This window comes from Aptenodytes forsteri, unplaced genomic scaffold (assembly GCF_000699145.1).
Source record: "Aptenodytes forsteri isolate BGI_AS27 unplaced genomic scaffold, ASM69914v1 Scaffold326, whole genome shotgun sequence".
Taxonomy (NCBI): Eukaryota; Metazoa; Chordata; class Aves; order Sphenisciformes; family Spheniscidae; genus Aptenodytes; species Aptenodytes forsteri.
The window spans coordinates 1787736-1803912 of NW_008795677.1; the positions used below are offsets into that span (position 1 = coordinate 1787736).

The 16177-nt window shown below is 38.3% G+C and overlaps 1 pseudogene; it reads right to left on the reverse strand.

The window, feature by feature from the left end:
• Positions 1 to 16177, reverse strand: part of LOC103901710 — a 67272-nt pseudogene that overhangs the window by 29153 nt on the left and 21942 nt on the right.

The window sequence follows — 16177 nt, forward strand, 5'->3', positions numbered from 1 at the left end:
AGGCTAGTCTCATTAGGCTTTTCAACAGTGAGTGGAGAGAATCATAGAATCATAGAATCATTGAGGTTGGAAGAGACCTCTAAGATCATCAAGTCCAACTGTCAACCCAACACCACCATGCCCACTAAACCATGTCCCTAAGTGCCTCATCTACACGTCTTTTAAATACCTCCAGGGATGGGGACTCAACCACTTCCCTGGGCAGCCTCTTCCAATGTTTAACCACTCTTTCAGTACAGAAATTTTTCCTCATGTCCAAAGATGGAGAGAGACAGACTCTTTCACAGCCTGGGAGTTAATTTCCACACCCATCGTCAGTTATGGTCATACGTGCTGTCTAATGTCAGGAAGACAGCACACCCATTTATTTGGGACCTTTATTTCCTCTTCTAGTCACCAAAAGGAGAGGAAGGCCACCAAGATTCAGAAAGCACAGAAGGAGAAGCCTCAGTGTCGACCTGAGCATTCATACACAGCCACTAGTCTGCACTAGAAGAAGTAGGTATAATAGATCGACACAAATGTTGAATGTGAGTTATTTTATGTGCGGGTAATTATATCTATACGTGAAAAAGAGCAGCCCAGCCTAGATGGTGAATGTGGAAAGCTGGATCTTCAATAAACTTACAGGATCTAGCTCTCTATTTCTCCCATCAAAGCAGGGAACGCAAGACAACCATCTTCCTATGCGAGTACTGTACCACCCAGGCTCAAGGCATCCCCTCCTGCAGGATCTGTATCCCCCCTGGGCTGTGCGGTCCCGCTGTGACCACTTCAGGGAAGGTGTGTTTCAGGGCTGCTGGATCCTCAAGCACGCCCTGGTGCTGCTGGAAAACTGTTTTTAAATCCTAATGCATTGTTGGAGTGTCGTAACAGTACCACAACCATGCTAAATGTATTCAGTGGGTGACATTAACAAATGTGACTGTTCCAGATATAGCATGGTAGGTGTCATACCGCACTCTTTTGATAGTTTAACATAGGGGAAAAACTACAATAAAAGGTGGTAACAAGAGGCTGCATCATTATACCTGATACCAGGAGTACGCCTGATCTGATGGATCAGCGAGAACGGTGATAATCTTGGCCTTGGGGGCCAGAGAAGGTGCTCCTTTGGGAGCTTTCTCAGAATAGAAATAATTGGCACTTTTCTCAAAGAGGAAATGACTTGTTGCACTGACTGGAATGTGGAAAAATTCCAGTTACCTGGAGAAGTGAGAGAGAGAAATATGGATTAAAGAGCAGAGTTATTCTAATCCTGAAACTATTAACTATAAATATTTCTATTTATTTATTATAGGTAGGATGTATCCCCAGGATATATTTATCTGTGCGTGTAAATGATGAACATTAACTGAAATTAGACTGTAAGGATCTAAAACCACTAGGACTGCGTTTATAGAGTAAGCTTCAAGCAAATATATGTTACTGGTATTGTCACTATTTTATAGCAAAGCAAGGTGAAAAGCAGATATCCAGATTTCCACTCCAGTGCTAGTAGAACTATTATGCTGTGCTTCCTCCCAGGAGAGCCCAAAGTAATCAATTTATTTATCAGAGAAAAAATATTTGAAATTTTACAATTTCCTTAACATTGATTCCTGCTCACTGATGAGCCCTGATTTACATCACATCCAGTTAATATTACCAGTTCATTTATAGTCTACACCCAGAGTAGCTTATGACTTCATCCACGTATAGTCACAGAAGCATTGATAAAATTAGATATTTATGAAGCTCAGGTACTAATTATTGGAGACTGGGCTGGCTGAATGATGCCTTTTATCTGCAGGGTACTGCAGCTAGACAAGTCTAATCTGTTAAGCTTCAAAATTTAAGCGAGGGGTTCCAATCACAAACTAGCCCACTTCTCCCAGACAACAAAAAAAAAAAAAAAGAGGAAAAAAACCCACAAGTCTTCAGATAATAGCTGACTGATTGAGACCGACCTGTTTCCTACTGCTGATGCTCCATGTTTTCACGACGTTGTAGACTCGTGCACTCGTCCTCCTCGCTTGTCACCTCCTACCCTCAAATACGTACGCAAAGGCTTGCTGTTCCTAAGAAGTAAGAAGCACCTTTGGATGCTGCAATGATTTGGTTGGTTTGTTTAAGGGATGCCTCCCTCCTGCTTGCACAATTCTGACAACAGCGTCTAACTATTGCTGCTCCCCTAGCTGATGGGCAGCCCGAGCGATGGGTGCTTCGTTCCTTGCTATTTCGGGCCTCTGGTTGACTTCTGACAAGAAACTGCTGGTGAGGCAGTTCCTGTGATCGGAATCCTCAAGCTAATCCCAACAGCTCCATTCTGTCTTATATGTTTGTCATGAAATAAACATCATTGGTATCTGAAATGGAGCCACGAACAGCTGTGCTAATTATACCAAACCAGCACCTTTATTTAATCACCCTTTTTATCATTATTAACTAACTCGCAAATTGAGTATTTACACAACACATTAAAAAAATGCAGAGCACACATATCTCAAAAAAAATCTGCGCCTGCCTAGAAACCATTACCACCCATGGACTGTATAGTTGATAAGAAAAATGCAGTTAAAGTAACCTGATTGCGTAAAGTGCCCGACAAGCATTCTCTCTCAAGCGTTTTTTTCTTTAATTTATGGAATAATTACAGTTGCTAGTGGAGCAGTTTCACTTACAGCTTCATTACTGCATAGTGATAATTGTAATTTTATAATACAGTTTAGTACATTCTTCCTTCATATATTGACTTACAATATTTTGACTCAGTACAAAAATTCTCCCCTCACACCAGTTTACTTCAGTAATTCTCAGATTTAGTACTTTTCATAAATACACGATTTTCAATATGTTAGTTCATTTTGAACATTTTGGTGACCTTCTGTGAGAACCAAAGGCTCTGAATCTTGCAGAACACATCCTTTAGAGTAATTTTCATAATAGCTTTGTGATTAAGCACTGCTTTTTCCCGTAAAAATCACCAAAGGCTTTCAATGCCTTTGACACAAATAGCTCCTGCTATTTGAGGTATTGACAAAACACATAATAACCATACCTGGTTGCTATGGCAGGAAAATCTAAACTCTTGGGTATAAAGGATTTGGCATGGCAAAAAGGTGGGCGTTAAATGGGAAAGGAAAGCTATCTCAGCCAGTACGAACTTGCAGGATTTAAAGGAGGAGTGGGTACTTGTGTAGTAAATGGCAGGACTATTCAATTACTGTAAGGTATGTATGAAAGAAACAGCAGCTGTTCTGAAGCAGATACAAGCTAACGTTCAATCACTAAAGTTTAGGGGGAAACATCTCTTTCCATACATTAAACCATTAACTACAGTCCTCCTGGACTTTTTTTGGTACCTCCTCTGAAATAAGTCAATGAAGATCATTATAGCCGATGCTATACTGAAATATCTACCTCTGCAGTCAGACTCACTATGGCAGTTTCTATTCATGCAGAAGACATGCATGTCCTCTGTCGTGGTTTAATTTCAGTCGGCAACTAAGTACCACGCAGCCGCTCGCTCACTCCCCCCCACCCGGTGGGATGGGGGAGAGAATTGGAAGAGCACAAGTTAGAAAAACTCGTGGGTTGAGGTAAAAACAGTTTAATAATTGAAATAAAATGATAATAATAATACACAAAGCGAGTGATGCACAGTACAATTGCTCACCACCCGCCGACCGATGCCCAGCCAGTCCCCGAGCAGCGGCCCCCCCGGCCGGCTTTCCCCAGTTTATGTACTGAGCATGACGTCACATGGTATGGAATGTGCCTTTGGCCAGTTTGGCTGTGCCCCCTCCCAGCTTCTTGTGCACCTCCAGCCTTCTCAGTCGGTAGAACATGGGAAGCTGAAAAGTCCTTGGCTAGTGTAAGCATTACCTAGCAACAACTAAAACATCGGTGCCTTATCAACTTTGTTCTCATCCTAAATCCAAAACACTGTACCAGCTACTAGAAAAGAAATTAACTCTATCCCTGCCGAAACCAGGACATCCTCAAAGCAGAGACATTGGAGAAATTCAATAGTAATAAAGGAAAAACAGTGCTTTTCCCAAAATGGAGTTATATGAAACCAAAGGGATTTGAACAGTGTTCCTGACAGAGGCTGCCATCAACTTGTAATCCCCAAAATGAAAAATACAAGTGGTGGTGATGGTAGAGAAACATGTGGCCACAAGCATCTTCAATAGCATCTTGTACCTATTTACGCTAGAGAACAATCCTTCTCATTTTCATGTAGACAGAATCATAGAATCATAGAATAGAATCATAGAATCATTGAGGTTGGAAAAGACCTCTAAGATCATTGAGTCCAACCGTCGACCCAACACCACCACCCACTAAACCATGTCCCTAAGCGCCTCATCTACACGGCTTTTAAATACCTCCAGGGATGGGGACTCACAGACTATTGAGCACTATAGGACTCAACCACAGAGAGCACTACTCATCTCATTAGCATGAAGACAAAAGAAAAAAAAAAAACAGATGCAAAAACGTGCAGCATTTATCAGTTTGCTACATTTAAGTAGTTTTCTTACCAGCCAATGCCCTTACGTTAGTTATCCCCATCAAAGAACCTGCAGTTTTCCAAAGGGTCTTGATCCATGGATATTACCAGCAATTGAAGAATGGATCATTAAGAACCAGCCCAGAGTAGCAGCACCTTTTGAAAACAAAAAACGAACCAAGTCCGTCTCAAGAAACAAGAACACCACATTTATTCGATTTTTCCTTAAACGTAATTGTTCTGACATTCATGACGGAAAATCTATGGTCTGAACATATAAACCATCTATGTCAAAATTTTACTCCAAATAGTTTAAACTATTAACGTGAACAAGATGTTAAACCTCTAATTTTCACTGCTTACCTTGCTTGTTTTCCTTCTCCTTTGTTTTGACACTCAAGATCACGAGCGAAATCAATTTCACTGTTGCTATGAGAGCTAGTGCTCCTTTTTTATCATATTCATATCATAAACAACAGAGCCTACCAATACAATACTTGGATACATTCAAAATACATATCAATTAAAGGAGTGGCACATTTTAATCTTGGAAGCATTGAAGTTGTATTGAATATCATACATTATGAGAGGCTTTATCAGAACATAAGTTTTAGAGTAAATTTAGCTTATTATTATCAAAACATGCACACTACTAAAGAAATTCCTCCTCCAGTAATCCAACAATGGTACCTCATAGCTCTCTAGGAGGAAAACACAACTGCGTTTTCTACGTATCAGTGAGACTATACCAACTCCTTTGCCAAATTCAATGCTTAAAAAAATCTTTTAAAACATATTTACATCCTACGCAGTTAAATTCCCTTCCCACATGTTTCTTAGCAGTTTTCTGAGGTCCTATTACAAGAATTTCGAGTAATCGATCACAACTCTTTGCTTTGACCAGATGTCTTTTACCACTGCCTGGATCCTAACAGAAAAATACTATATTGCAGGTGAACAGCTTTCCAATCTCAAAAATGCTGAATTTCTTCCTGTAGAAACTCTTCACTTCCACCTGCTCAGTGCTGTAATACTGCTCAGCCTCGAAGCTGACACCCTTCTGGTAGGTCCCTTTTGTCCGAGTCATAATGAAAAAGATGCTGAGTAACTTTTGCCTTTTCTCCCCACAATTTAAGTTGTTCAATTACAACTATTCAAATTATTTCAAATAGCTTTTGTCAGCATGAATTTTGTTTCTCTAACGAGAAAGATCAGCCATTCCTTTCCTAAGTGCTTGATGAAAAATAGTCACAAATTGAAAAATGCATTCAGTGTGATTCCCACCAAATAGAAATATCTTCAAACGAAATACTTTCACAACAAATTTGATATTGCTATCAGCTCTAGTTAGAGATTTAGGTAAGAGTAATTCAAAAAAATTTTAATGGGTATAGATGTCCAGGAAACAACATGATCTTACATACACTTTTCCAGACAGAGCTGCCTGGTATTCTCATCTCTAGCTGAGAGAATCAGAGCAGCTGCAGGACCAGGACTCTGAGACGCTGACTACCCCTAAAACAATAATACTTGCAGTTTCAGGTTGGTCCACTTCTGAAAAAAGATGGATAGGTTCACAGAGGTGTATAAACCCCAGCTGGTCATCGCCACAGCTGGACAAACGGGTCACGAAGATGCTGATCTCCAATACAATGACAGGTTTGGGCTCACTGTAATGCTTTCAGATCATGACAACACGTGGAAGGAAATGAAGAATTAACTGAGGGAACTCTCCCACTACTCTAAACTTGGTTAGTCAAGAACTAATGAGAAGATGCCTTTGCAAGACTTAAAAATTGCTCTCACAATTTATAAATTGTTCCTGTTACACTTTGCGTAACAGTGTTCACTAATTACCTTCTCATCTCTGAAAAACTACATAAACATCGCTGCAAAAAAGCAATTAAAACAAATAATCCGAAGTGCCATAACACTTAAAATATTTATAGAATCATATTTGACAAATACTTAGAATTTGAAACTAGTGTTCATTCTTAATGTACCAACCTGCATTTATTTTTAGCATAAATGTAGTTCAGCTGACCTAAGCAGAATAATTCATCACGCTAGACTTGCACTTAACTATCTTTAGGGCCAACATAACCCTATTAGACGTAATTATTCCAGCATTATACTCATGGAAATCCTAGCATACAGCATGCTTCAGATGTAATTTTAAGACCACCATCTTTCTTAAAGATTTTCCAAATTATGGCACAGTACAATGAAAACTAAAAATATAATAAACGCCCTTACAATCAAGTAGGTCTTCATTTTCCCTCAGATTTATAATAAAAGTCTCCCTCTACAGTTCAGTGCTCCAGATGCTAACCTGGAACACGGAAACCTCGATTCATAGCTCCGCTCCAGTGGGACTTTAGGCTAATAACTTTGTATCACCATGTCTTAAGTACCCCTTCTGTAAAAAGGGGGTAAAAATGCTTCCAAGGAACTGTTATGTTGTCGACTGGTTGGATACTTCAGGTGCATTTACATAAGTGGCTTCCGTGATGTGATAATAATAAGGGAAATCATGGATTATAATGCATTCCATTTCACTATCGTTAATTGTATTGAGTCCAGTTTAACAGATTTACTTCTCTTCGCACTGTTATCTTAGCACTTCACAATGGAGTATGAACTGTGAAGTTAATTAATAATTTAATTGATATTCCCTTTACTTTTTTACAGGATTGTTAAGAAAAATGTAAAGGAAAGACTAAATCTAGCAGCTGATCTTGCGATACTCGAACGAGTCCGCTTCCTGAGTAAAGCGTTCATCGTTGTCTTTTGTTTTATTCTTCTGCTCATTTAATTAGTTTCATTCCCCTTTGTACATTTCAACCTATTGTAAAATTGCTGTACGCTTACAATATTTTCTACAGAAAAAATAATATGGCCGTGCAATTAATATTACTAAAATACAAGTGGGGATAAATTAAGTATGCCCTCGAACTGCTAAAATCAGCTATTTCCTAATATTTGAGACACTGACTGTTGATATGGGTTTAATTGAATCCATTTGGATAATATGTATACTCTTGTACATAAAGACACGCTTTTCTCAATTAGCTTAATATGTGTTATACCAACTATAACTATGTCTACAGGGAAAATATATTACTAAAATTGTTATTTAATAATTAATCAGATTCTAATCACATTTTTTGTGTTTCCAGCCAGCTCAAGCATTTATGTTTTTCAATATTTACCAAGTAATTACATTTTTATATAGAAAGTCCCAGTAGAAAAAAATGTTGAAAATGTATACAGACACAAGCCCTTTATTTTTCACCATTCTACTTAATAATTCTCTCTTCTTGCTTTATTCTTGCATTGCATAGAATCTGTCAGTTTGGGTGAGCGTTTTCAAGAGCATATATATGGCTTAGAACATACAACTCTCATTTTCAAAATCTGCCTAGATGTCTTTTAATTTCGGAGTACAATTTGCATTTGCCATTTTAAATGACAACTCGTATTTTTAGGTCTCCAATGTGCTTTCAACCATTTTAACCTCACTACCTCAGAATATTATTTTTTTTCCCCTGTTCTTCCTCTCTTCACCATAAGTTTTAGAAGTCTGCTATTTCTTTGAATTCATTAGACCTAGCTTCTTCAGATAGCTGCGTGCACTCGTAACATTAAATGCATACTTGTTAACCTGGTGCTATGCCTCACTGAAAATAGGCATAGTTAATGAAGTGGAACAGGAGGAGATCAATAAAACATCTCTCTGTGTTGTTAGTAGAATACCTCATGTACTGCGCATATATGTTGTACATAAAGCAGCACTGTAAAAGACGAAAACTACTTTCCAGTTGTCTCAAATAGACATTAATCACTTTGGTTTATATAGTCATTTTCACTTGATGTGAGACCAGCCAAGACCGATGCTAAGCACACAGCCAAGAAACAGAGAAAGACGGATGCACATTATAAATATTAACTAACACATTTTTAGGCTATAAACCCGCTTTGTATCCTTCTCTTACTGAAGGGTTAATTCTCCAACTTAATAACTGTATACGTCCCATCTCATAATGGTTCTCCTTCCAGCTAGCTGTTTTCTCACCTCATGGTATCTCTTCCCAAGCTTCTTCCTGTAAGACACCAAGCTGAATCTCATCCAGAATGACTTTGCTATGTGCCCATGACTGTAACAATATTTCAGAATCTTGCTGAAAGTCCCCTGAAACGGCTGATTAATCCTGTCTTTTTCCTGAAAACTTCAGCAGCATGCAAAATTATTTGGTGAAATCAGGACCACGGTGGAAAAGAGATGTTGTGTCTGGAGTTGACCTTTTTGGTGAATAAATTACAAACAAAACAACCGTTCTTCCAAGGCTTGTGGCATTAATCTGCTGTTAGTATATGCCCCTGTGTATTCAGCTTTTTGCACAGCAGAAACGAGAAGGCAACATTATGCTCCTCCTCAAGGCAAAGTGATCACCTCTGGGAGGATTTTTTTCAGGCTGGCAGAGGGGAGACTTCACGTGCTTAAATCAGGAAAGAAACAAGGAGGAAGGAACTTTACTATTAGTCTAAAAAGCTTCCAAATCTTTGGTAGAAGGCGGCATATGTAAGTTGACTAAACTGAAGCTAAACGCCAGATTATTTCTACACACAGACCTTTTTATTCTTCATTGATTCTAACTGTATTTTTGGAGACACATTTTAATAGAAAGAAACTGTTCTTTGGGAAAGTTCTGCAAAACAATAGACACAATGGGCTTGATCTCGAACAGCAAGAATACATATATTCTCTTTTTTTTCTTCATTTTCAACTTGGGTTTTCATTCTGCTTTGTACCTTTCTGTTAACTTGTCTGTTTCTGCATTTTGAATTCTCATATTTTAGCTCGCATCTGAATTCTCCAAAGGCCTTCCAGAGGATCCCAAGAAAGTGACTCCTAAATTATCTTTCTCTAAATGACAAAAAACTCTCAATTATTTCTGATCCCAAACCATAGCACCATTTGAGAACAATGTCATTCTCAAACTATAGAACTTTTTCCCCCCAAAGACGTGAGACCATGGTAAGAAGCAACCAAAATTGGATGTTACCTCTGCCTGTTTAGAATCATGCTGGTTGTACATTTTACCCTCACTGCTTCTCAGGACCTTGGGAAAAGACAAAATAATTTTCCTGAATCTTGTAATTAGAGAATTTATACCTTACCTATGCAGATACATTAAAGAAGTATGTCGTCACGTTTCATATGAATTTTTTCTCTCTCCCATGAGCCTCTGATACACAGAAAGTATGCAAGTGTGAACTCCAGAAATTCATAATGATGAGAAAGGAAGGCTGGTTTTGCCATAAATTAATATCAGAGGCAAACTTATCGCCTGTCTCAGCAAAGTAGGCCTGTGTGTGTTCTTTTTGTCCTCCTCCAGAAGTGTTCTCTTAGTTTAGCACCTTCCATGTTTCATTTCCGAGGTTTGCTGTCTGTGGCCTCGTTTGTAAGTATACACCGCATCTGATGCTTCAGCTGATGTTGCAAAACGCTGCGAGCAGCTGATGCCCTCTACATTCACATACATCTGAAGAATGTAAAAAGACAACACTTTTGGAGATGAATCTTTTTGTACCTCATCGCGTACACCTGAAATCTCACAGGGCTCTACCTAACACATTAGATAGCATTTGTTAAGTTTAGAGGGACAGTTGTTTCTCAGTAAGAAACTTGTTTCGGAGTTTCTCAGTAAGATCAAATACACGTCTCATGTCCAGACTTCAAGCAGACAGGAGGTTTTCAGAAGCTCATTACATTTGGAAGCATTTATTCTGCTGAAAACGAATGAGGTTTAAGATCCAAAATCAGTTCTAGTTTGAAGGTCATTGCCCACGTTTGTCACCTCTTGAAGGCCTTCCCAGAATCCATAAAATAGCAGCTTTTCTAGATGTTTTCTGAGAAGAAGACAATAAATCAACACTTGGTACAAGTCAGCACTTTCCCAGATGGCTTATCCTAATATTTAAATCATTGCAGCGAGTCTCCCTTTTCCCATCTAAGGCAAAACAGTAGAATGGAATTGGGATGAGCAATATAAGCGTATGTTGAAAAGAAAAGAAATGTTTTTTGGTGAGATTTTACTACGAAGCAAACATTTAACAGCTCATAACTGATGAAATCACTGAAGTGTGCTATTAATCATCTCCTCCTAGTACGATTGCTTTCCTGAAGTACCGCCTCAGGACCGCAAAGCCCATAGACAAAACACTGGAAGTACAAAAGAACTGCCGTAAATGGAGTCTTCAAATAAATACCCAGATTGCACTTGATAGCCAAATTTAAAAGCTCACTTATAACCTGTAAATATATGCATTTCCAAGTGTAATGGAGATGTCTTTTCAAATAAGGGCTGTGTGTATAAAACAATAATTGCAAAGCATAGCGCTCTAACATCCTTTGCGAAATCAAAGCTAACAAGTTATAAAGAGACTGGAACTTCCTACCCTCCATCCCACGAGCCCACAGGAATAAGATGCATTAAGAAATGTTATTAAACCAATCAATCCAGGACCTAAGACTTATATGAATCAAAAATAAGCTTTGTTCCTGCATGCTGTAACACCCTATATGTCCTTTAAATTAACTTTTAAATCACAAAAATACGCTATCTTGGATCTGGTCTCCAGAGCAAAGCTTTATAAAAGAAGACTCAAGGTAGTTATTAATTAAGTAAAAGTTGCACAAAAGGAGAAACAGATGGTAACCAACTGCGTTTTGACACTGGCCACTTTCTCTGCGGTGAATTTGCTCAGAAGAATCACAGTGGAGCATGAAAGGACGCGTCACAAACTCCCAGCACATTGACTAATTGAAAACTACCTTTTGAAAGAATGGCCACTATACCCACTAGATTTTTCTTACTAGTACCTGGTTTTTCTTTGGTTTTCTGAGTTTTTTTAAAAGAATGATAGTCTTCAGAGACAGCGTACTACAAAGGTATGTGAAAGTAGTAGGGCTACGATAAATCCCTAAGAGAAATTTTGCTGTGGAAGAGCACTAAGTTGTAGGACATGAAAGACAGGCAGCTTCTCAGATGCTGCACAAAGCTTGAATTATTTAGACCAGACGAAATACTCTAAAAAATAGATTAGACGAGAAGTATTAAGGCCAGGGATAATACAGATGCAGGAAGATGGTTATTAACTCTCTTTCACTCTTAATCACTGGCAAAGAACAACTTCTTTCTGTTACTCTGTTATTGACTTCTGTTGAGACACTTCCCATTCATTAATTCAGAAATCTCACAACTGTGACCAAGAGCAACAAATATGCCTCTACATGTCGTACAGCATCACCTAGACAAGTTGTACTGAAGGTCTCATCAAGCTGGTTTGCCTTCAGTGGAAAGCTGGTTCTCTCCATACTGGAACACACTTAGCTGTGTTTCTGTGAATAACTTTTTACAGTAATATCTTCTCATGGGTTGCAATTTAAGACATTAACAAGAAAAACAAGCCCCCTGAGCCAGATTCTGCTGTCGCTCGTGCTACTGTCTCTCGCATTTTGCACTCGGGTAGCTCAACGGCTGCAGCAGCTTTCGCATCCGATCCCTTCTCACCACGGAGTAAATGGCTTCAAGTCTCTTTTGCTAAAGCTCTGCATAAGGGAATGAATGAAGCGACTCCTGCAAAGGCAATACTTTTCTCTTGAACAGGAGGGCTGAGAGCGATTACGTAGAGATTCAGCAGGGCTCCACCAACATATAAGTCACCAAAAGAAATAACCTTCACTAGGTGATATATGGTTGGGATATAACACTCCTTATACTCCAGGCACTTTTGTAAGGTAGTGCAATTATGCACTGACCCAGTCTCAAAGCCTCACTCTAAGCCTTATGCTGCTGCAATAGAGCAGACTTGAGCCTATCGATTAGATACCTATTTATGTTATAAAGGTATTTTACTATATAAAGTCAATTTTTTCTGAAAATCCTATTTCTCTGCGGGAAAAAAAAAAAATCTATTTAATATATTTTAACTTAAATAAAATCACCAATTTGAGAAAAATTAAGTAATATGTCTCATAAAATCATAAAATGCAATTTTAAGCTACGGTGAACTGAATAAAATATGGAATAGGAGCTTGCATTTTTTATTAGAGTTCATTAATCTTGTTAATGACTTATTGAATACCTTTGAATCGCTGCGCATGATAAAAATTGATCCCAGTGGCTACATTGTTGTATGCTTTAGCAACCTCTTTCAACAGCTGCGTTTTACTGACAGAGTGTTTCTCCAGTCCATTCTCTGCAACATTGCAGGGAACACTGCAGCAGATGTGATTTATGGCTGGAAACCATTTAAAAGGTCTAACATTGTTCTGAACTGAACATCAATATTTACTTCTTTCCCCCTACATGGATAAGGGGAGTTCATGGATACTCAACAATGGAATAATTTACCTATAAATGCAAGCCATCAGCTTTGCTTTCTCTATTTTGCCATCCTGAATTTGGCTGCGATTCTATTTTAGATGTAGAACATTTCAATAAATCTTACATATAACAAGAGAGTCTCTGTCCCCAGTTAAAAAGTTCAAACACACACCATATTTCACTAAGGGTATCCAGCAATGCGGAAGGGCCCTTCAGTTAGCTCCTTGCAGAAGAAGGGTTTGATTCGAAGCGCTGCCTTGGCCTGGTCGTGGCTTTGCGCCTTCCCTACCGAAACTACCTTGCAGCCTCCAAACTGGATCCGCACGTGTACGTTAAGCACAAATCCAAAGGATGCCACCTGGGATAAATTAATATCCCTTCCGTGATAAAGCTTCGTGACATCCTAACCCATACCAGCTTACAGCACCTCAGCCACGCTCTTCCAAAGAAAGTATCCCCAAGTTCCACAAAACCACGCTGAAATAAATGCCATTCTACTGTGTTTGTGCATTTTGTGCAAACAGCGGTAAAGTATTTGATGTGCTGTAATATAAAAAGGAGAAGGGTCACATTAGAGTCCACATTCGCCTGTATTACGGACACATAAAATATAATCTAACACAATAAATACAAGCTCGAAAGCAGCAATACCTACGATATAAACACAAATCCTGGAGGGAGGGCTGTATAATGTAACCAGCATTCCATACTAATGTAAACCACTGAGAAAAGAAGACAGGCACAATAAATCTGACTTTAAATGAAGGAGAAAAAGCTGAGGTAGCATTACGGGCTTTTAATGCTTTTGTTGTCCAGCCTGTCATACCCATATTTGTTTCTTTTGAATAAAGTTTACTGGCTGAATAGTGGAAGTGAACATACCTGTCCGTTTATTACTCCCTGTTTAAATGAAACTTAGAGATATTTAGGGACAACCTGGATACAATGAAACACAAATGAGGGTACATAGTACACATTAAAATGAATTATTTCAAGCCTTATTTCTAAGTGAAACAGAAGTAATTGACAGTATCATTAAATACTATTATCAACTCACAATTTTAGGAGAAGGAAAAAGGAGGACCGGGAGAACAATTTTCTCCTAAAAAAGAACAGAATTTGTAATAGTGACAAAACCAAACTACTTCAGATAATATAAGGAGAACAATTTTCTCCTAAAAAAGGACAGAATTTGTAATAATGACAAAACCAAACTACTTCAGATAATATGTCACTACAGGAAATACACTATTAACTGTATCATAATGCATTTAACTCCAGTAATGATTAGATAAATAGCACTTTTGTTTTATATTTTAAAAAAAAAAGAAGGTGTATTTATTACAACTGGAAGCTATATCCTATAAAATGCGATTCTTTTATTAAGCAAGGCATTGGTCTTTATAGCTTTGTCATACCAACGATGAAGTATCCTTTTATGCAAAGTTTTTGGATTTCTCTAAATTCTCCAAGCTGACTCCCATTCCCTTAGTTAGGCAAAGTCTTCTTTCAATTCACGGACTTTCCCCAGATGTATGTTACCGAAAATGAAACAAGAAATCGGTTCCATCTAATTTCTCTCACAAACCCATTTATCATTCATACTCTCATTTATCGCGTTCCTAGAGCACCCAAGAATTAAATAACTAAAGATGGCAATTAATAATTAAAACATCCAGGTAGATTTAATAGGAAATTAACTTCTTTTTTATCTCAGAGCTTTCTACCTCACTACTGCAGTTTTTGTAGGGCTTTTTCCCATTGATGGTTTTGCTTACAGAAGTCAAGAATCCTGACAAAACGTTAAAGGCAGTGATATGCTTGCTAAAGCAGTTCACTGGAAAGTATGCCATGCCAATTTATTTGTAGGTGACCCTACCAGCAGAAATAAATACACTCACTTATTTTAGAAATACAGGAATAAATCAAATATTTGCAAGAGTAGCCTAAGTAGATGTGATGGAAACAAGAAAATGCTGCACACTTGTTACAATTGTTTGAGAGGGAGGATTCGCATTTCACTAAAATACTGCATTTTATGTTCTTGAGATTAATCCTATTACTCTTTGGCTGGAATCCTGATGCTGCTCCCGTTTAGCGGACAGCACATTTAATCATATTTTTATATGGCTCATAAAGCAGATGAAGGCTCTTCTATGTATGTCGCAAAGTCTCTCGTACGTTTGTCACAGCTCCCTGTACAGGAGATGGAAGCTGCTGCTTTGGACTAAAAGCATTTTCCAGCTGGCGAATAGTTGCAGGCTGCAGCGCGTGGCAAGCTTCCCCCCTCGTATGGGGTTACTAGTAGGAATGATTACAGCGCTGTAATAGATTAGCTCGTTTGGTTTACATTATTACACTTGATGAGCACTGTATAAATCCTTTATACAAGTTATTGCTTTAATCTTTGATATTTCAGGTGGCATGATTAATCTCCTTCAGAGAAAATGAAAGCGGCCGCAGTTCTGCTCCCTTCATTTCTTGCTTGTACAAGCCAGGCTGTCATCATGGTTTAGCAGTACTGTCATTGAGGGGATCATGTACTTTGTTTTTCAGATCTTTCTCTGCTGAAGATGGAAAGCGTAATGGATATTTACAAAATGAAGAAACTCCAAGAATTTTATTAATGTACTTAGATATATTTTCTTTTCTTTACAGTTAGCTTTGCTTCTAGTCTTATTTCTTTTTACTAAAAGTAGATGAGCTCTTATTTATTCTCTTCTTGCCCTTCCACTTTAAATTCTCCATTATCCTCCATTCTGGACTGTACACAACTCCACCTGTCTTTCTGCGGTGTCCAGCAGATCTCGTCATCCCACCTGAGAGTCCTCAAGTAATTGCAAGCTTCCCCTTAGTACCATGTTAAATAATGCCACTAAGCATTCTTTACTTTCAAAAAAAAAATGCCCCCCAAAATATTTTGCTACTCTTGAAAAGCAAGTTTCCTGGAATTTTATCTTCCTTACAGATTAAGGAAAATCACTGTAGCTTATCACATAAAGTTCTGTCATTTCCATTTTGAAAATGGAAACTCTCCGAGATAGATACAGAGATCTATTACCTATTAGATTTGCTATTACTCCCTGGTACTTTGTATCATACATGATACACTGATATTCATTGCTAGTTTAAGGGGATACATTTGGAATATTTACTGTGTTAAGAACAATGACAAAGAAAAGTTCCCCAACCTGAATGCTCTCCTCTAGTTCTTCTGACCAGCAGGATGAACTTTGGAGGATAAACACATGTAAGATGGCCATGGGTTCATCAGGGGAGCACCTGT